Source organism: Capsicum annuum, chromosome 7, assembly GCF_002878395.1.
Source record: "Capsicum annuum cultivar UCD-10X-F1 chromosome 7, UCD10Xv1.1, whole genome shotgun sequence".
Taxonomy (NCBI): Eukaryota; Viridiplantae; Streptophyta; class Magnoliopsida; order Solanales; family Solanaceae; genus Capsicum; species Capsicum annuum.
In genome coordinates this window covers 102902203-102925106 of record NC_061117.1, presented here as the reverse complement: position 1 = coordinate 102925106, position 22904 = coordinate 102902203, and the positions used below count along the sequence as shown (strand labels likewise).

General features: G+C 36.9%; 1 pseudogene; it reads right to left on the bottom strand.

The window, feature by feature from the left end:
• Window positions 1-647: 647 nt before the first annotated feature.
• Window positions 648-12655, bottom strand: LOC107876635 (annotated as a pseudogene).
• Window positions 12656-22904: the final 10249 nt, after the last annotated feature.

The window sequence follows — 22904 nt, the reverse complement described above, 5'->3', positions numbered from 1 at the left end:
ACTTCTCTGTGAAATTTAAACAAGCAATTTGTGTGGATCACTCGAGATAACTTGGCTTTGATACCATGTAAAAATCTAGGCTAAGAGCTTCATGAATGTTTCCATAAGTTCATCAATGGAAATCAATTTAGAGAGAGAAATATTAGAGAAGATATTTTTGTTATTAGATGAAAAGAAGAATAAGTTCTCTAGATCTGTTACACAGCATTATATATGCACACTAAATTATAACTCCACTAACTGCTTCCAGCTGTAGACTATAACTAGTTACCTTGACAGCTGTACATTCCTTGCCAGCTGTACATTCTACCTGTAATTGATCACATAGACTAACTATCTAAACATCATCTGTTAAGCCTAATCTCAACATAGGGCACTATTAAAAAGGACAGCCCGGTGCACTAAAGCTACTGCTATGCGCGATGTTCGAGGAAGGGTCCCACCACAAGGGTGTATCGTACGCAGCCTTACCTTGCATTTCTGCCAGAGGCTGTTTCCAAAGCTTAAACCCGTGAATTCCTGATCACATGACAGCAACTTTACCAGTTACTCCAAGGCTCCCCTTCACATAAGGCACTATTGTATATCCATAATCCAATGTGATCATCACTAGTTCAGCCGCATGCCACCAGCACGTACTCAAATAATTTACAAATAGGGATGCTACATTCCAATACACAATATTATAAACAATTAGGGGGAATGTAATCGAGTAATTGTCACTGAACAGGAACATCTACTTATTACAGTTCTCATCCTAAAAAGTTCTAAATCTGGCAAATGTCCTACTGAAACTACAAGGGTGAATCATATTCTCTTACGAGCCATCAACGTTTACTTCAGGTGAACATATCTTTTTACCTCGGGGAAACAGCTAACTCCCAACAGTTGTCCAAGTCTTGATAAACCACCTGTACATTCTACCCGTTCGAGCCTTTAGCCCAGTAATAACCGAAAGAGCATAAAAAATTAAGACAAAAGAAAGAAAAAGTTAAAAAGAAAATATCCCGCCTTTTCCTTCAGCATTGAACAAGGAAAAGCCGAAAAAAGAAAGGAAAGATGACAAAAAGAAACAGAGACGGAAGGTGTGGGGAACAAGAAAAGAGAACAAAGAAAATGGAGGAATAGGAACTGTAGGCATTAACACGACGCCTAATATTATATGCATACCCTCGCTTCTAGGCTCTAGCCTTCTATTTCTGAATCAGAACACCATGTTTCTGGAAAAGAGCAGATGACCACCCTGAAAATTATGGATGTACAACTATAGAAACTCAGCTAGCAGCTCACGGGTTCAAGATTTGTTTGTCCACTACATCCACCATGAGCATTAACTCCAACAACAGGCATGGATCGCTGTGCAAAATTGAACAGCAGCTTTCTTTGTTGCTCATTTGTCTGCAGCAGACTCACACGTAGAAGCTCCACACGCATTTCTCTACTTACGGCTCTTGCAACCTCTGAACCAATCACCTCTGTGTTTGATGGAGTCTGTGAAAGTATTGATTGCACAATACTGTCATACTTGCACAGACAATACTTGGTAAGTAGACCCAAGAAGGCATCAAAAGATGCCTGCCAAAGAGCAGGATTAGGCATGCTGAAGCTGCCACCAGCCTGAGGATCCGTTAACAGGTGAGTTGCCCTTTCAAAAACAGACTTCAGAATAACAGAGGCTCCATCTCCAGCAGGGCTTCCAAGTGGGCGGAGAGGAGGCTGTTCTGATGAACAAACAATAGCAGCTACACAAGCACTCAGTGAATTGAGGTCCATGCAACTGATGCATCCAGCGACTGTTTTTGCAAGATTAGTAATGGTCTCCGCTGCTTCCCTGTCAGTTGGAAGGCCACCAAACAATACTCTTTAAGTGTCGGAAAATTGCCACGCAAACTATTCTGGCAAGCTCACCTCCAGGAATAAGATGCCGAAGATACCTCGAAATGAGCTTTTGACCTTTGGGAAGTAATACCAACCATAAAAATACAATGTCATCTTTAGGGGCAAGCCCTACAGAATTGCCACTTTTCCCAAGAGGGTCAACAAGTTGAAGCGAGGTTGCCATACCTTTTAATAGGATCTGCCGTTTCCGCCTGAGCTGAGCACCACCATCCTGGGGGTGACTAAACTGAAGGAGCCGGTCAATGTCATCAACCTCGAGGAGAAGATAGAAACCATCTTCTATGGTAATTCTAGCTGCAAGTGTTGGTTCCTGTTCCAAAGGTTTCTCAGATACCTGTTCACCACTGCCATCACTGGAAACAAGACCTGGTGGATCAAATTCAAGAAGGCGACAAGGCCTACGGATGGAAGAAAATGAAACCTGCCCCTGAGCATCAACATGGAGATGAGGCTGCATTGTGCTATGGCGCGATCGTGAGGATTGCTCCTTATTTGGACAGAACCGACGCGTTGATCTTGTCACAGCTGCTTTTTTTGCTAGCTGAGCTTGGTGATAATAATCATCCACATAAGGATCATTTCCATGTGTTGCAGAATGCTGCATTTTCACAATGCTCTGTATTTCATCACTAGTCATGTACTTAGATCTAAACTGTGTTTTCTGGTTATCAGTAGCTTGTTTAGAAGAATGTGCACTGTCAACCTTTATGTGATGACTTAGATCGTGGATTTCTGTAATCCCCAGATCCATACTTTCTCAGATGGGATGGGAAAAGAAAGGAATTACATAATTGAGATTGAAGTGCTGAAAACTGGCCTAAAGATGGCTGAACTGCAAGATGCAATTTCTGCTGCTGCAGCTGCTGTGGGGACATTATCTGATGGGATAGCCTGTTTTGATGAGGAAAATGATGTGGTAAGATGCTGTTTATGAGACTAGAATGGTCCCCATGTATGAGTCCCGTGTGGCTGGTCCAGCAACTTTGCAGCCGGTTATTAAGTGAAAGGCCAGTGTTATTCAACTGAGACATGTTTCCACCATAATGGAGCCCATGAGGCAAGCCTGGCAAATGCACATTAGAGTTTGACAAAGTAGAGAGATCAGCAGTGACATAGGGAGACTGAGGTCCAGCAGCAAGAGTTGATATGTGTTGCTGATGCAAATGGCTGCAAGATGAGGATTGTTGAGACTGGCCACCTCGCGGAGGAAAAGAATTAAATGTCGACTTTGGTACTAAAATAGGTTCACTTAAGAAGTGCTAAAATTGTTGGGGTTGCTGAGGGTAAGATGATGTCCTATACAATGGTTTTGATTCTGCCAAATGCACTGCAGATAGATGTGGCTGTGAAGACCATCTTTTGCTTTCCTGCTAACATTCACTGTCAGAAAAATCCTGATCAAACCAATCAGGAAAATCTGCCTCCTTTGACCATTCAGCTGCTGATGAACCTGCATATAACTTCCATTAATCAAAAAAGACATTCACGGCAATTCATCACAAGAATGACAACTGCTGAGGCTTCAAGTGCAAAGCTCAACTAGAGCGCAGGCGCTTTGACAGAAAAAGAACTAATGAAGAAAACTACAAATAAAAATGTAGTGCAGAAAAATGTAACTATAAACACCAGCAATAATTATTTGGACAGATAGAGATAAAAGCTACATTTAAGCTATGTATATTAAGTAAAAATCATGTCTATAAAGTTCAAAAATCATTAAGTTTCTGTAGTTTTACGTTTTAGCGGCTTGTTTTCTAATACTAAGTTTCTACTTCTTAATCCTTAGTCCTAACCACTGAAAATTTCAGACATAATGGCATCTTAACAATTAATGCATCACCCTAATAACTATATTTTTCTAGTATTTTGCTCTTAAAGGCAGATCCACCATCAGCACAAAGGCACACACCTTATCACCTTGGGGCTAAAACCAACCCGCCAACTAAGCGAGCGAGCTTCAGGCTCAAGCAACCCTTTTATTAACACTACATGAACAACACATTTGATCTAGTGAATATTCCACAGGCAAAGTAATAGCAAAAAGTCTTCCCAGAAACATCTCTTCGAGCTACCTCTAATAGCACGCAAATTGAAAGGAAGAATACGCCATATTATCATTCTCTTAACACAAGACGTGGACAAAAGGCAAGAAACAGTGGCCTCGAGAACATTGAACATGTAGGGAGCTGAAGTCAAACCGAAGTCAACAACTCCCAGAGTAAACGAACATAGATATGCAGAAAATCCCAGCTTAAACAGTGCTAGATCACAAAACATATAGGAATCCAACATAAAACAATGAACAAACAGAAGGAAAAGGACATTTGATGGATTTTATTCCTCAAAATTGGGTTTAGACAGGACTCCCATTGAAGAATGATGATAATCTTTCTTCACTTTTTAATATTGTAAACACACACACACACACACCAAAAGATAGAGAGAGAGAACTCTTGATTGGAAGTGGAGTTCTCTTTCCACAGCAGCTACCTCACTTTGTCAAAGAATAAAGATAATTATCCACTCAAAAACATAAATGCTGTGTCGCATGGATCTTTTGGAGGTTACCAGGTCAACACTCTAGAGGTGCTACTTTAGTGACAATAAAGATATCGAACTGCAACAATGTAAAGAAAAGGACACAAAGTTTGAATGTGATATCGAAGAAAGGTAGATCAATTTTGAAAGAACTGTGACAAGAAAACACCCTCACCACAGCAATATAAAGGCATCTTCTGCTTTTTCAATGGGAGTATCCAAGTCCAATTTAGTAGACAAGAGGAAGATTGTGACGGTCATGCTTGTCTTTGCCAGATATCTAGTCAAGCTGACCGCATGCATGTCTTGAAATTCAGTAGTACCACGCCCAGTAAGTTGTCTTGTCTTATGGCAGTGGCAAGTGAATTTCCCAGAATACCAGTTAAATGATAACATTCAAATTGTTTCCTTCAATTATAACATTCTCTGACATACTCGATTTGACTTACCAATTTAATCAGTTGCTTTACCACTATGAATCTAATGCATTATTGAAAGTCAGGGCAATTATTTTAGTTATATGTTGAATGGGCTAAATTTATTTTACATGTATAGGTCAATCGTATAAAATATTCTCAAAGATCGTAATCATTATTAATTACTGGAAAGCCATATCTAGGAATCCCAAAAGTGTTTTCCTTATATCGTGTAACACGATCTCCTAAACAAGAAACCTCACATACTTTGCTCACAACCCAAATCCATAAGAATTCTCTATTCTTTTCTCTTTTCAACAAATACACTCAAAATAGCCCAAAATTGATTCAGCAAATACAATTAATATTTTGAGAAGGTAATGTGTCTCTAAAGGCCCATTTTGAAACTTAAAGATATCATACTGGACCTATTGTAATATGTTTCAAACCAATCTAAATAATATTTTGTGGTTAAATTTTGTATTATCTTCTTTTAGTTTGACTTTTATTTATACTTCTAATTTATAAATACATATTGATTTATATTGTTTAAACATGCCAACTTCAAAATATGAATCAGCTAACTCAAAACTTAAAAAAGAATAATGAGAAGAAGTCGATTATAACAAATTAACTTTGCATTTTAAGAATCTAGAAAAATAGACTTAAGGTCATAAGCCTCTCATTAAAATATGGTTCTTGGCCACCAATTTTATTGAGGCGCCACTTGCAGGACAAGGATAAAACAGTGCTATCATCCAAAGGGCTAGAGTATATGCATGCAATATCTCATACCGAAGTACAAACGAACCTACAATAGTAATAAGTGATGTCCCAGGAGTCACGGCACATTTGGCGCTTAAAACATGAAATTTTGCAAGTTCTTGAGTATGTTTTTTTTTTTTTTTTAGGATATGATGTGTTTTTGTGCAGGAACATTGGTCGTGAAAGCAAAAGATGGATTTTGAATTTCTTGAGTATGTATTTTTTTTTTGGATATGATGTGTTTTTGTGCAGGAACATTGGTCGTGGAAGAAAAAGATGGATTTTGAAGTTGAAAACACTAAGTGTTGGTTCGTGAAGTCAAAAGGAAGAATCATTGAAGCAAACCACGGTTCTTTCTACCACTCGTAAAGTATGATCTGAGATGGTGCATAGGAAGTCAAAAGCACGAATCGTATTGTAAATTCTGATGTTGGATCTGAAGGTATACAAGTTGGACCAGTTTCCACGAGACAGTCTACGAACCGCGAGACCAGTTCACGGTATGTAGAGATGCAAATTGGAGTTTGAGACTGCGAGTCAATCCATGAGCAGTAGATGAAGACCACAAATCGTTGAATGACCCGTGGTAAACTGGGAAGGATTTAGCTAAAGTGCAAAGCATGGAAGGAAAACTAACTTCCACGAGTAGTGATTCCAAACCACGACTAGTGGACTGATGGCGGACCAGCTCTCCTATTCTGTTTAGGACAGGATTTGTTATGTCTATAAAGACTTCTTCTAGGTTTTTGTTTTTATTTTACGCACTCTTATTGTTCAGTTATGGTTATTGTTGTCTTAAAGACTTACTGGTTCGTGAGTTTTTGAGCGGATTACATTACTTTGATCTTCGGTTCTTGGATTCTTGTGATAATACAATTTTTGGATTTTGCTTAATCTTCTTGTAAGTCCATGATCATGACTTCAACAGCAATTCTTGGTTTTGTTCTTGCAAACATGAGTAGCTTTAGCCCATAACTAGGGTTATGAAAACCATGATGGAATAACCAAGTTAGGTCAAAGTACTTGGCAATTCTAAAAGTGTGCATGCATATACTGTTGTTCTCTTCGGTTTGATTGCTTTTTAACGGTTGTAATTAGAACTAGGCATACATCTTCAGTTGCTTGATAAAAGAGGTAAGGGATTAAGAAAAGAGATTAGCAACAGAGGTTTCCAACCCTCATCTAATGACTTGAGCTTTAACGGGGGCCAATCCAAGACTATTGACAAGAGCTAATAATCATTACATGCAAAGACCAAAAGGAGACTCATTAGGGTTGAGAAAAAGTTCAGGTGAATCTTATTTTTCAGTTTTGCATGCAAAGCATGGGATAGATCACTAGTACACTAGACTTGCAGAGTTATGAAATCATGGGGCACACAGTCCTAGTTCTTTGTCACTGATTGATTACAAAAAACAAGTTTTCAACAATGGTTACCTGTTACTATAAAGTTTTACAATTTGTCACTTGTTACTTCAATTCCTCCCTCGAAAATAACTGACTACCAACTGAAATAACTGCATTGAGCTTATTTCTGGTCATATTCCCTGTGGGATTCGACCCCAACCTTGTTGGGTTCTATATTTGAACATCAACCGTGTTATACTTCATCGAGAGTGTAATTTGGGCGTATCAATAGGCAAGTATTTGTATTGGCAAGGGGATCCAATGTCCCTTTGTCTATTTGTATTGGCAATGGAATACCTAGGCAGAGAACTGAATAGAGACTTTTAACTTTCATCCCAGATGTAGAAAGTTGGGTAGTATCCACATTTGCTTTGCAGATGACTTGTTGATGTACTGCAGGGCTAATCTTACCACTGTTAAACTACTACATGAAGCATTTATGAGATTCTCCAGGGCTTCTGGGTTGCAAGCAAATGTGCACAAGAGCTCTTTGTACATTGCTGGAGTTGCAAAATGCAAAACACACTAAGCAGGAGCTGTTGGATCAATTGGGATTTGCAGAGGGTAAAATGCATTATATTTGGGAGTGCCTATGGCATCCAAGAAGCTTAATGTTAACCAGTGCTTGCCTTTAATTGAAACAATTACTGCTAAGGTGACTTGATGGTTTGCTAAATTTCTCTCCCATGCAGGTCGAGTACAGCTGATTAAATCAGTGATTTTTGAGGTTCAGGCTTATTGGGCACAGGTATTTCTCATCCCTAAAAAAGTGATTAAAGCTATTGAACAAATCTGTAAGAACATTCTTGTGGACAGGGGCAGTAACTATATCCAAGAAAGCATTGGTATTTCAGGAAACAATCTGTAAACTAAACAATCTGTAAACCACTTGCTGCTGGTGGGTTGAATGTACTTGACTTGAAAGCTGTGCAATAAAGCTGCAATACTGAAACGGTTGTGGAATGTAGCAAGGAAAAAGGATCGTCTGTGGATTCAATGGGTTCACATCTATTTCATAAAGAGCGCAGAGCTAGAAACATCTAATACCTAAGTCTGCATCTTGGGTTGTGAAGAAGATACTGGCATCAAGAGAAATACTATTGCAGGGACAAATAAGCTAGGGTGCTTTGAATTCAGAATTTGCTAAAGTTCAGAGGGGAGGAAAGTATTCTCCTCAGATGTATACTATCCTCATGCCCCTGTTTCCTGAAGTTGCTTGGAAAAGCGTTACCTTGCAACATAGACTGCATCCTAGATTTACGTTTATACTATCGTTGGCAGTCCAACAAAGACTAGCCACGGTGGAAAGATTTCCAAAGTTCCGCATCCAAGTGCCTCCTGATTGTGTCTTCTGTGGTAGGACAAGGGAAACTTTTGCTCACCTATTGTTTGAACGCCAGGTGACAAGAGAATTGTGGGAAAGACAGTGCAACTGTCTGGGGCTTCAAAGGTCTATTCATGATTGGAACACACACAGCTAGACTAGGTCAGTTCAATGACAAAGAAGAATACGTGGCTAGCTGAATTGTCACTAGTGTGTTTGCAATGCTAGTCTATGTTATTTGGAGAGAAAGGAACAAGATCAAATTTCAAAGGGGGAGATTGGTAGCTGACGGAGTTCTGAAAGAGATTGTGTGGCATATACATACCAGAGGTCAGGCCAGAGCAAAGTGGCTGCTTGTACTTCAGCAACTCAACCAATATCCATAGTGTACTGTTTACCTCGCAAACTGTAATAGAGTAGGCCAACTATCATGACTTATATTTCTTATGGAGTAGAAGGATAGGATAGACTAGTATGAGATAGCAGTTAATCAAACACTGCTTTGATTTGTAAAGACATTTTTCTGGTTATGAATGAGAAATCCTACGTTAACCCGAAAAAAAAAATCATTCAGCAACAAATAAGGAATAAACAGTGGGCAGCAACTTCAATTCAGTTTCCAACATGCTGAGAGTATAACATTTATCTAACTAACCAGACATGGAAGAGGAGACGACAAAGACATTGTGTCTATTGACTACTACCCACAAATTGTTCCATACTCAAGGTCTTAAATCAAGCATGGAAGATGAGGCAAAGACTTTGGTCAGTTACTCACAATTTGTTGCCTACAAAGAGTCTGAAATTAAGTCCCTATATAGATAGACTAGTGGAACAATCATCTGGAATTTCAGAACCTATATAAGTTTTGTCGGACCTAGAACTAGCAGAAGGAATGTCAGATAGAAAACAAACCAATGGAATTTTTACGTAGTAAAAAGTGAACTCCCACATTCAAAAAAGTGAAGGTGGCGGAAATGCTGATGTTGCCTTGGATGTGTGGGTCAACTAGGGGTGATAGAGTTCGGAATGAGACTATCCAGGAGAAGGTTGGAGTGACTTCGGTAGAGGACAAGATGCGGGAAGTCCGATTGAGATGGTTCGGACACGTGATGAGGAGAAGCACGGACGCTCCGGTTCGTAGGTGTGAGAGACTATCTTTGGAGGGTTTTAAGCAGGGTAGGGGTAGGCCGAAGAAGTATTGGAGAGTGGTGATTAGGCGGGACAGGGAGCAGTTACAGCTTACTGAGGACATGACCTTAGATAGGAGGATCTGGAGGTCGCGAATTAGGATAGAAGGCTAGTGTCGGTTTGGGTCGCCATTGTAGGGTATTACTTGGGGGGTGTACTATTTATTGCTATGCCATCCTGTTTCATGCTTTATTACGAAGTTGTTTACTCTTCCATGTCTAATATTATCTTTGAGTGTCGCATTTATGTTATGACGTATTGTTTCATGCTTTATTATTACGGATTTGATTATTATTCATTGTCTTGAGCCGGGGGTCTATCGGAAACAACCTTTCTACTTCTTCGGAGGTAGTGGTATGGACTGCGTACATCTTACCCTCCCCAGACCCTACTATGTGGGAATATACTGGGTTTGTTGTTGTTGTAAAAAGTGACCTCAGATGATAGTAAAAGGTACAATCAATATGGAAGACTACACACCAAGAAGTTCAAGAGATCTACCAAATATGCAATTGACGATATCAGATAATGACATAAAGATGAGTCAATGCCTACACTTACTTTCCCTGGAAAAAGATCCTGATCCACGATCGCCAATAATTCCAGGATGCCTTGGTCCAGCGACATTTCTGTTCAACTAGAAAAAAAATAAAAAATGTTCATGTAAGTCTCAACAAAGAACATCCCACTCCCAAGCATTAGAAAAGAAAACTCTCTCTAATGATTAGGAGGCAGGGAGAACTAATACTAAGAACTTCTTGAAATTTCTTGCCACAGAAGCAGGCAAGGACACCTAAATTCAAGAAAATATCTGAAAGTATCACCAACCAAGATGCAGGTTTAAGGTCTAGGAACCGCTCCAACAGCTGTAATGGAAGAAAGTGGAAAAGATAACACTTCGTTTCGTGAAAATAAACAGACCCATATGGCTAGGAAGATAGAAAACTAGAGACCGTGTAAAAACTCAACCCTAAACATAAGATATATGAAGGTAATAGAATCACAACCATCAGTTAGACCATAGCAGCATGGCTAACCTTTGAAAATGTAGTTTCCAGATCATCTATGTCAGATAAAGACCCCAAAGCTGATCCCTGGATATAAAACATAGAAATAATTAAAGGTATTAAATTATATTATGAAATTCTTACAACTTATCGGCAGCTTATCAAAGTACTAAGCACAGTATCATATTTATAAAGAACGCCAAGTTCATACGACAGAAGTAGACATACCACTTATGCAAGTAAATGAGAAGCTACAAGCACCGACACCAATGAGTAAATGAATAGTTGTTTATTGAGGGGGACGAGAACTACTCTACTATATATTAGTGATGAACATTTGCAAACTCTCAGTGTTGCAAGTTAACCAGCTCAAATTGGCAGACCACGTCGACAAAAAAGAAAAGTATTTGTTTTTAATTCTCAATTTATAGAATCTGAAGGGGAGGTAAAGGCTGACGTTGTGTGACTAGGAGGTGACGAATTCAAGCCGCATAAACAACCTCATGCAAACATGCAAGGTAAGGCTGCATGCATAAGACCCAATGTGGTCCAACCCTTAACTGCACCCGCACATAGCGCGGGCTTAGTGCAACAGGGTGCCTCTTTCCGTTCAATTTGTAAAATCTGAACTACTGAGTTGTGCTCAACACATTTAATCTTAATTCTCAGTGAAATGAGAAAATGTAATCCATTGCTGATAGAATCTACAAACCTGATCAAACATAACGTAAGAACCCAAAGTGTCTTCTGCCACACTTGGTCATTTCCTCATTTTCCACTTACCTAAATCAGTAGAAAATATTGCGTGAAAAGGGGCAAGTACCATAAAAGGCTATCATCAACCCTCCATTAGCGAATTGGAGGTAGGGTAGGTAAGTTCTGAGGATAAGGTGGACTCACAATTTGTCGAGTGTAGGCTAAGGGGAGAGTTTCTTTTAAATTTTGTTCTTATGAGAAGTTTAGGCGGAAAGGTTTAGGATTTTTAGTCTAGAGGGAAACAAAGGAACAAAGCAGAGGATGTACGGGATTGCAGACATATCATATTAGTGTCGACTCCCAAGTGAAAGATTAATCACGTTCATTTCTTAATCAACTAGAAGGAAAACGTGCCAAACACAACAATAACTAGTTAAAATTTAAAAATAGGGATCATAAAGTGCTCGAACTGATTTATTCAACAAAAAGTGCCCGTTTGGACACTCTTTCACCATTTGCATGGCCCACAAATTATTGTTTATGAAAAACAAGTCTTATATGTCAGTCAAACAAATGATACAATGCATTTCCACATGTGAAATCCTTTTAGCATATAACAGACAGTAAGTACATCATATAATTAAGACACACACACACACATATATACATCCAAACCCCGAAAGTAAGTAAGTACCTCATCTTTTTCAAACAAATGGTACTCCGGTAATTCATCATCACCATTTTCACCTCCCAACGCAGGAATGCAATTATCATCCTCGTCTAAACCCCCCAACTCAATTTCTTCCCCAACCTCTCCACCAAAAAATGCATATTGTGATGCATCAAACAGCTCACCCTCTCTATCAATAACCGAAAAAGTGAGCAAATACAAATAAACCCAAATAAAAGTCGAACAATAATTTGCGAAAAAAAATTAACCCAGATAGGAATCAAATAATAATAGCACTAAAAAAACCTCAAGAATAAGTGTAGAAAAAGCAAAAGTACAGAATGAGTAAATTAGCACAAAACCTGATATAGAAGTAGAGGAGTTAAGCAAGTGGGTGAAATCATTGGCATTGAATGTATCCATTAAATTATACTAAACAAACATGAAAGAGAAGAAACTCTAGTAAACCTGACCAAATATATACATAAGAGAAAAACAAGCTGAAAGAGTGTTGAAGATGTCGTGAATAGAAGAGTACAGGATATAGGGTATAGGTGCGTTCATGGTGAGTGGAAGTAAGAGAGAGAGAGAGAGGGGTTTTGTTAAATAAAGAGGGAGAAAGGGGAGAGGCCGAATTGGCGTTTTGTTTTCTTCCCCGAAAGCGAGAGTGGATTCTGAGATCACATGTATCAAAACAAATAAGGTCGGTTTTGAAATACATAAAATAACTAGACAATACTCGGAGAAAAATTGAAGGAAAGGTGTTAATTATGAACTTGATAAATACTTTTAAATTTTTTTTAATTTATTCAAATATACAAATCAACTCGCATCCCTCTCCTATCCAAATCAACTGTCTCTCTCCTCTCTTCCCTCTCTCGACAGTTTCTCTCAAACTTCTCTAAATCAACAGTTCTGCAAATTTCTCCCTTCAATTCCGACGACTTAAAACCCCGACAATAAATAGTTAGCCTTCGAGTTTTTTTTCGACTTTCAACTGTCAATCGACGTGATAGTATTGCTCTCCGACGACAATAGCTTCGAGTTCTTCATCGTCCCTTTTCTTCTTTCATAGGTAAAAAATTATGGCTTTTTAGTTATGAAGAAAAAGAGGAGCTTGAGTCAACTTCTCTTCTAGTATTGATTAACAATTTCAATATTTGTTGCTTAAATTTGAAATGGGGACCGAATAAAATCCTAATTTTTGATATTTCTACTCTTCCTAATTTCTGGTATTTCTCTTCTCTTTCGAGTGAAATGTGATTTTTTGTTGTTATTATAGTTCTTGTTGTCGAACTGCTGATTCAATTTGTTGGTGTCTGTTGTATTTTTTGAAGTTTGATTTTTGTTGTTTGTGTTTGTACAAACAAAATAACAATGTTGGTGTTTATGGTCACTATTGATGTTCTTGGTGTGTGTGTTGTGTCGGTGTTGCGGTTTGATGATTTATTGTTTTTCTTGGTAAAAATTGTGTATTTGATATTAAATGGTGATATTGTTGTTGTTCTATTGAACAAAATCTTGTTACTGATTTTTTTTCTACAATAGATTAACCATGTGATCCAACAGATTTGACATCTAATGCAACAAATGAACCATCTGTTGGATAAATCCTATTAACTATTCTAACAGGACGACATGTCCAAGACTTTGATTTCTTCCAACAGACCATTCATCTGTTGCGACAGATGACCCTTCTGTTGGAAGAAATCTAAATAATATTGACAGGTGATAACAGTTCTAATAGATTACTCATAGTATTGAAATTGTTTTTATTGTTTCCAATAGATTACTCATCCGTTGCAACAGTTTAGTTATATGCTGCAATAAATAACCCATTTATTGCAGTAGATGAGTGATCTGTTGGAACTATTATTTTACTGTGTTGTACATGTTAGATTTATTGTTATCCGTTTTTTATGATGCATTAATCAATTATAATCTTTTTTATTTTTCTATTATTTTTAGATAGTATGTCTCTCAAAAGAAAAGAAACCGAATCAAGTCCAAGTAAAGAAATAAGTGAAGCAGCTAGGCTACAACCACCACTCTATGAGCTTGCTCTACAAGCGATATCTCAATTAGAAGTAGAAGATAATGAACATGGGATGGGGAATGTTTCAAAAGAGATGACCCATATGCTAATAGCCCTTCCACTGAAGAGTTGGTCAAAACCTCCAACATTGATAGTTATCTTGTGAGAATGCAGTGCTATGGTGCCACAAATTTAACTGGTGATTTCGTGGTTAAGTCAGCCCTGAAAAATATTTTGACACCTTCAGAAAAATACTTCGAAACTAAAAATTGAATGGTTTTTTTAGGGACAACTGCTTTGGGCAATATCTTGATTTGCCGGAGGATAATAATGCTCGTTTTCAAATAACCATGGTATATGCTCTTCTCAAGCGTAAGTTTATGTATGAAAATAAAAATAAGATGAATGAGGTGTGGATAAATTACTGTAGCATGCCTGTTTGTTTTGGTTGGAGAGATTTTGCCATAATTACTAGACTAAAATGTTATCCTCCTTCTCCTTCTCAACCTACACCTATTCTAACCCCAAAAAAAGACCCCGCACACCCCAAAAAGACAAAGGCAAGTCAAGCGATGTTGATGACTTTGTGTCCCTTATTGGTCCAAGCTTCAAAAATAAAAATTTGATAGAAGCATTGAAAGGTAAAAGACTTTCAAAGAAGCACATGCAATTATTGTGCTTGGTTTGGTTTGTACATAGTATTTTTTGGGCGAGAAACGTTAACAACAACATACCACTTGGTCTAATCAAACCCTCCGAGGATCTTGAGGCATTTAACAGCTATCCGTAAGGTTATGAAAGCTTCAAAATATCTATCAAATATTTGTTGACTCCATTAACTCCAAAGATAGTCAACTTATATGGCTTTCCATGGGCTTTCATGGTAAATATTTCTTTTATTATGATTCATTTATTTTTTATTGAATGATGCTTTTGATTTATTGGCGTTATTTTATAGGCTTGGACGTTTGAAGTCATTCCGTATTTGAGACAACAAGTGAACTACTAGGAAAAAGTTTCATGTCCAAGAATCTTGAGATGGTTATCGGCCAAAATTGATAAAAAAGCAAGATGTCTTGATCTCTTCAACCCCCGAAAGAAGCAGTAAGTCTAATTCTAATTAAGTTTTTGTTTTAATTAATAATTTTTTAAAATGATTTAATCATCATTCTAATATATGTACTGATTTATTTTACATTGTGCATAGGTGGCTTGTACTGACCAATCGAGAGTTGAAGATGCCATTTTTTCTTACTTTATGATCTGTGCAAACTTTGTCGGACCCTAGGGTCATTGATAGAATAAAAAAGAAATTGTTTAGAGCAATAACCATCACAAGAAAAATAATTTTAGAGGGTGGGTTTATTGTTGTTGATGGTGTTAGTGGTGATAGAGTTGTTGGTGGTGGTAGTGGTAGTGATAGTGGTGCTGTTGTTGGGGCTAATGATGCTCCACTTGCAGCTTTTGAAATAACAAATCATTATAATTATGATCATACTGGTTTTTACAGATTTTGCCCCTTCTAGCGAATAATCTGCTTGTAAATGTCAAAAGTTCAAGGCGAAAGATGATGGAGTGATTAATGTTATTAATGCATTTACTGCTTCTGTAAAGGAATTGACATCTAAGAGGGGTGTCATTCCATCAAAGAGAATTTCATATTCATACACTCCATTAGAGATTAAAACGACTAAGAGGAGAAGGAAAGAAATTTTTATGGCATTATCAAGCATCGAAAATAGCAAAATCGCAACTCCTCTGTCTTTGTCTTGCACTTTTGAGCAATGTATAAGGGCCACATGAGTTGAAGAAGGTGAATATTTATCATATGTTCCAATAAACAAACAGACTACACATCTGTTTTAACAGGTGATACATCTGCTGGAAATTCAAATAGATATAAGTATCTATTGCAACAGATGACTAACCTGTTACATCAGATGCATTATATATTGCAACGTATGTCTCATCTATTGGAGAAAGTCAAACAGGTTTTCAACTATTTTAATTTGTACCAATAGATGACCTATATGTTGCAATAGATGTGTAATCTATTAGGACAACTTACATCAAGACTTCCCTACTGTTTTAGTTTGTTTCAACAGATGAGTCATCTGTTTCAATAAATGAGTCATCTATTTCAACAGATGACTCATCTGTTTCAACATATGAGTTATCTGTTGGTAATTGTCATTCAGGTCTCCCTCCTATTTTAATTTATTCCAACAGATGACCTATATGTTGTAGCACATGGGTCATCTATTGGGACAAATTAAAATTATAGGAAGACTTGTTTGATTTCCTCCAACTGATGAGTTATCTTTTTCTTTTTTTGTATTTCTATGATTAGCACTAACAATTCTGGCTTTGCAGGTGGATGTCACAGTAAATCTACTGCTGAACAACATACCATAGTTGATAATCTATCAATAACTTTTAAAGAGGAAGAAAAAGCAAAGCCTGTCAATCTGAAAGAACGAAAGAATTTTTCATTTGAAGGTTTCAACATCTCGAATGAGGCTCCCAAAAAACTAACAAAGTTGATCAATGACTATTCAGAATGAATTGTCGATGGGCTATTAAAGAAGCTTCATGCCATCAAATACATAAATCATTTTTTAAAATATTGATTTACACAATTCTTGTTGTAAAAACACGACATTAACACATATAAATCATGCAGAAAAGACGAACAGTACAAAGTGAACCAATCGGGTCTTGGTTTTGATATGTTCAACTTTGTTGTTGCACATCCCAAAATGAAGAATTGATTTTATTTGATGTCACTGCCCCAAATTTGTTGGAATGATGAGGTTTAAATGCTATATATATATATATATATATATATATGTTTATATATATCATATACTATTAACACTATATTTAATTGTTTCTATCAATTAGTTTTATTATTACGTAATCTGAAATGTGCAACACATCGATGTCATTTTGTACTATCTCCAAAAAAGGTCAAGTTGCGAACACAAAAACAATATAGATTTATGACAAGCAACTATTTGTTCAAAGTTTACATCAATAAGGCCTATGATATTTGTCAACAATAGTTGGAAGTTCCCCAAAATGAGGAATGTTTAATCAACATCATCAAAGGTTTTAGCATTCCAGGTGGCTTACTTTGACGCTTGATCGACGAAGTGTATATCCCAATCAATTGTGGTGATGAGTTCCATTAGATGTTGGCTGTCGTTTTTCTAAAAAAGAGGCACATCCGAGTTTATGACTCAACGTCGCGAAAGAGACGTTCTGGGACATCATCTAAGATACAAAAACTGGCCAAAATATTGTCTACTTACCTGGATATAAGTGGCTTTTTGGACCAAAAGATTCGTACTGATTGATTGGCGATTAAAGCATACCAGGATAAAATCGGTAATTCATTTGATGTAGAATATGTTGAAGGAATTGCTCAACAATCCAGTGGTAGCCTGTAAGTATCATGATCTAGTTTCATTTCATAAATTTCACAACTCTTACATTAATTGCAAGATATGAATTATCTAATTTTTACAAACGTAGGGATGGAGGCCTTTTTATTGCCTTTTACATCGAGTATTTGAGCGATGGATTACAAGTTTTAAATGACGGACTTGATGTCGGATTACTCCATAAAATATATGCTACTTTTTATGGAATTATGGAGAAGCGAAGACTCAAAAATCATACGCAAGCGACATTAAAGATCCACGACGATCAAAACCAAATTCTATGGCTCCGGAGAAGAAAAACTTGTCAATACTGAGTAGATCTTTATAGATTGAGTCTGTCAAATCCATAACAATTTTTTACATTTATTTATTTGTTGATTTATTTAATTTAATGTAATTTATGAAGGCTTCGATTTATTTTATTTTGTCTATGAATTTTACTTTAACCTTAGACTATCTATTGCAAGTTGCAATAGGTCTTCCTACAGGTTTGAATTATTCCAACAGATAGACTATCTGTTGCAACTGGTGGTTCATCTATCGGAACTAATTGAAAAAATATTACTATTGCAATAGATGAACCATCTGTTGCAACAAATAGACTATCTGTTGTAATAATTCAAATAAGTAGGAAGACCTATTTGATATTTTACAACAGATGTGGACACCTGTTGCAACAGATCCATCATTTGTTGCATTATTTTTTGTACTAATTCATAAGTTTGCAAATTTAATAAAACTATACAATTGTCATCAATCATAAAAAATAAAAAAATTGACATTACTTAAACAATATACAATTAATTGTCTATGAATTTTATTTTATCCTAGATTTGAACTTATTAATTAAAATGGAATACGAGATTCAAATATTGTAACAGATAATGGATCTGTTGCAACAGACGACATATCTGTTGGAAATTAATAAACAAATTTAGACATATGCAGAAACATGTAGGTATCTGTTGGAAATTATCAAACAGGTCTTCTTACTATTTTAATTTGTTCCAATAGATGATTCTATATATTTAAAATAAAAATTGTCATGGTGTTTCTACATCTTTTTTTTCATACACAAGCTCCAACCATTTATTTAGTACCCCATTAACCCAAACCTCTTACATCCTTGCCACATCATTTTCATTCAATAAAGTCCTTGGATTGGACATTTCTGTGCCGGTTAGCAAACATTCTATGTATGCAAGAGCGTATGACCCACACGCGGAACCGACTAAATTTCTTTTAAGGTCCTTGTCCTTATTTCGGCCTTCAAAACTCCATTTTTCATTCAACACTTTCACTGGAAAATGATTCATCTGGTTACTTTTTGCTTCAACAATCTGGGGAACAAGTCCAATAGTGGCTGCATCTTGGTACAAAAATTGGCCTCCTCGTAGACAGGTAAGTTGCAGTCATAAACCTTCATCTTACCTTCCTCAAGTAGTATCTCAAGAGCCACAAAATATTTTACGTACAGGTTCATGACTGTAAGAATTATCTTTGCCCTGGCCAGTTCTTGTCGTGTGGATATGACCTCTTTCCTCTAACATAGTCAATTATATCTTGTCCCATTAGAACGTAGAAACTAATAAATCAAATATCGGGCTATCGGGAGTTGTCTCTAGGTTAGTAAGATCATCGTACCTATTCTTGAAATTGTTGTAGATGTTGAAGTCTATTATCCTATCAGAAGCATCATAAGCATTTGAGTACGCTAATTGCCTGCCCCTCATGAGGCAGAGAATTTCATTAACTGTGATATAAGAAGATAATTTTTAAATAGGTTAGTAATTTAAAAAAAGAAAAACAAAGTGGAAAGATGCAACAGATGGTCCATCTGTTGCGTAGGTTCTCTGAAGCTATTAACAGATTACTCATCTAGTGCAACTTATGCAATAGATGGATAATATGCTGGAACACATGAACCACCCGTTGTACCAGAATACCCAATTATTGCAACAGAAGACACATCTGTTGGGTAGCTTTTCTGAACCCCTGTTAACAAATTACCTAATCTGTTGTAACTTATGCAGAAGCTGGGTAATCTATTACAAAGATGACTTATAATGTAAGACATGAAGTAGATTAGAAGGTTAGGTTAGGAAAAGTAAACTTACCGTGTCCACATACCAATACCTCATATTTTTCATATAATTGAAGTCTTGGTGGTAAAAGTTATTCATGGTGAAGTCTTTTGCGCGATGCCTGAAATTTATGTGTATATATACACCTTCTTCAATGGTCCCTGAACTTCATCAACTTTTGGAAGAGGAGGAGTTGCAATTTGTTTTGATTTCTTATTTGAGAGTATATGTCTAATTGCTCTTTTCTTCTTCCTAACCTCTACTGTAGGGGTGTATGGCTCTCTCACCTTCTTGGATGGTATGACACCCCTCTTGGACTTTAATTTCTCTACAACATTAGTGAGAGCATCAATTTTTTCAAAGAGTTGATCCTATATATCCATGCACTATTTGCATTTGTAATGAGAACATGAGTGTGAAGAGGGGTGAGGGGGACCACTGTAAGGGGTGATTTCAAATATATTTACTTTTTCTTGAGCATCAACATGCTCATCATTATGACTGGCAGCATCTTCAGTATCAGCATGGCTGTCACTAACTTCAACAACTCCACTAGCAATACCCCCACAAGCAACACCCAAATCTGTTGCAGCAGGTTGGTCATGAAGAGTCTCAATATGAGGTCGACCTTGCCTAACTGCTCTTCTTATGGCTATTGCTCCATCCAATTTCTCCTTTATTAATTCCACCATTGGGTCTGCTATTGTATGAATAAGACCTAGAGTAATAAAAGAATTCATCCCCAACTCTTTTTCAGTAGGCACAAACGATGGATGCACAACCTATAAATGAATGTAGATATGTTTAAATCAAATAATGATTTGCAGTCAGTTGGGTAATATGTTAACATAGACAACTTATGTAACATATGATATTTTTGTTACAACAGATGATTCATTTGTTATAATAAATTAACCATCTATTGCATCAGATTACCCATCTGTTGCATAAGTTGCACTAGATGGGTAATTAGTTAAGTCAGGTTCAGAGAACCAAAGCAACAAATGGGTAATCTATTACAAAAGATGACTCGTCTGTCATAACAGATTACCTATTTGTTGCACCAGTTGTTGTAAATGGGTAATATGTTAAGACAAGTTGCAACAGATGAACCATCTGTTACAACATATGGCCCATCTATTTCAATATATTTCTTTGACTTAAATTATTATACTTGAAAGATGACTTACAGCATCATTCGAAGGGTTAAAAAGATCAACCTCCTTAATTTTTATGTTGCTCTTTGCAGCTAACCACCTAAAGATCCTTGGATGAGAAATCTCATCCGGAGAATTCTTTACCTGTATTCGAAGGTGAGGAATAACCTCAAATGCCCAACCCTAAAAAAATGTAAACAGGAGACAAACAAAAAAAAGTCATAATAATTATTCAATATAGATTAATGCAAGAGTAAACAAATTGTGATTAAATTTACCATGAAAGCCCACGGAGAGCCGTATAAGCTCATCGACTTTAGGGAAAGTTTTGTCAATAGATATTTGACAGTTAATTTGTAGCTGTCATATCCCCAGGGATAAATGTTGAATTTATCCAAATTTTGAGCAAGCTCAAACAAATCATCTTCTATGACTTTGTAGACGTCTCTTGCTAATATAACGGAGTAGGAAAACCAAACTAAGTACAATTGCTCCCTGTACTGCTTTGGTATTTCTTTATTCTAGAGATCTTTTATCAACGTCTAGACTTTGTAGCCACGTCTAGCAATGTCCAGCAACTCTTCTATCTTTTTGTTGCCTTTGTTGGTGGGTGGTCGCTTGGACAATGTCTTGCCTTTATTTGATGGTGGTGGTTCGGGTGTCTTGCTTGACTTGGACTTTTTGTTGGGTGTTTCCTTGAGAAGAGGTTCTAGTTGCTCATGAAATCTCAAGCCATTTACTATGGCAAACTCATTCATGCCAAAACAAACCGGCATGACATAGTAGTTAATCCAGATTTCATCCATCTTTTTGCCCTCTCATTCAAATCTTTATCGTCACCTACATACTTGATCCTGCGCTTGAAAAAAATATATACCATGCTCATTTGGAGGCTGGCATTGTTGTCCTCAGGCAGGTTCAGAAAGTGTCCGAAGCAGCTGTCCCTAAAAAAATACTATAGGTTTTCCTTCTTCATAATATTCCTAAATTCATCAAAAGATTTTCCTGTAACAGATTTAACTACAAAATCACCGGTTCAATCTGCAGGGTTATCTATCGGCATCTCAACTTGAAACCTGTCAATACTAATAGTTTTGACAGGATTATGATGGGATTTTGATCTTAATTTACCTTACATTGATGATGCATTATCATCATCTTGCTCGTTCTCCTTGGAAGATCCATCTTTTTCCTCACTTTCGACTTCCTCATCTTTGTCTTTATTTTCATCTTCATCCTCCTCACTTTTATTTTCTCCACTATCCCTGATAGAACCTTCTCCACCTCCCTCAACATCATTTTCCTTAGTTTCACCATCTTCCTTAATTTTGTTTTCATACCTTTCCTCAACTTTATTTTTTCTGGAGTAGAACTATCTGTCCTCTAGTCTTTTTTGTTAGCTAGTCAGAAGTTGATCCACTTTTACTTTTTTCTTATTTTAGGAGATATATTTTACCTAAAAACAAGAAAAAAATAAAAAAACATTGCAATTGATGTCTGCATAAATTGAAAAAACAGGTAACACAAAATTTAATAAATACAACATACTACAAAAAAAATTCTAAGAGATAACCCATCTGTTGCAACAAATCAAAAACCTATTGTAACAGATGGGCTTCTATTGGAAGAGATCAAAACAGTGTTGCTACTGGTGTATTTTCTTCCAATAACGGATACATCTTTTGCAACAGATGGTTAATTTGTTGAAAAAACTGTTTTGTTTTATTCCAATTGCTGATAACCTATTGAAACAGATAGAGAATCGTTTGAAGACCTATTTTAGTATCTCCCAATAGATGATCCATCTGTTGCAAGATATGAATCATCTTTTGGAATTTATCAAAATAAGTAGCTGTTCAGTTTTGATGACTTACAACAGATTACCCATCTTTTGTAACAAATGGATCATCTATTGGATAAAATTGAATCAAGTCTTCCAAATTTCCATCAGATGTGTAATCTGTTGGGCATACAACACCCCAACACCACTAACATCACCAATTCCAATACCATCACCACCACCACCACTAATACGAACACCAACACCACTAACACCACTACCAACACTACTAACGCCAACACCACTAACACCAACACCAACACCACCAATACCAACACCACTAACACCAACACTACCAATACTACCACCACTACCACCACCACCACCATCACCACTACCAATACCACCACCACCAATGCTACCAATACTACAAACACCACCACCACCACCACTACTATCACTAATACCAACACCAACACCAGCACAACC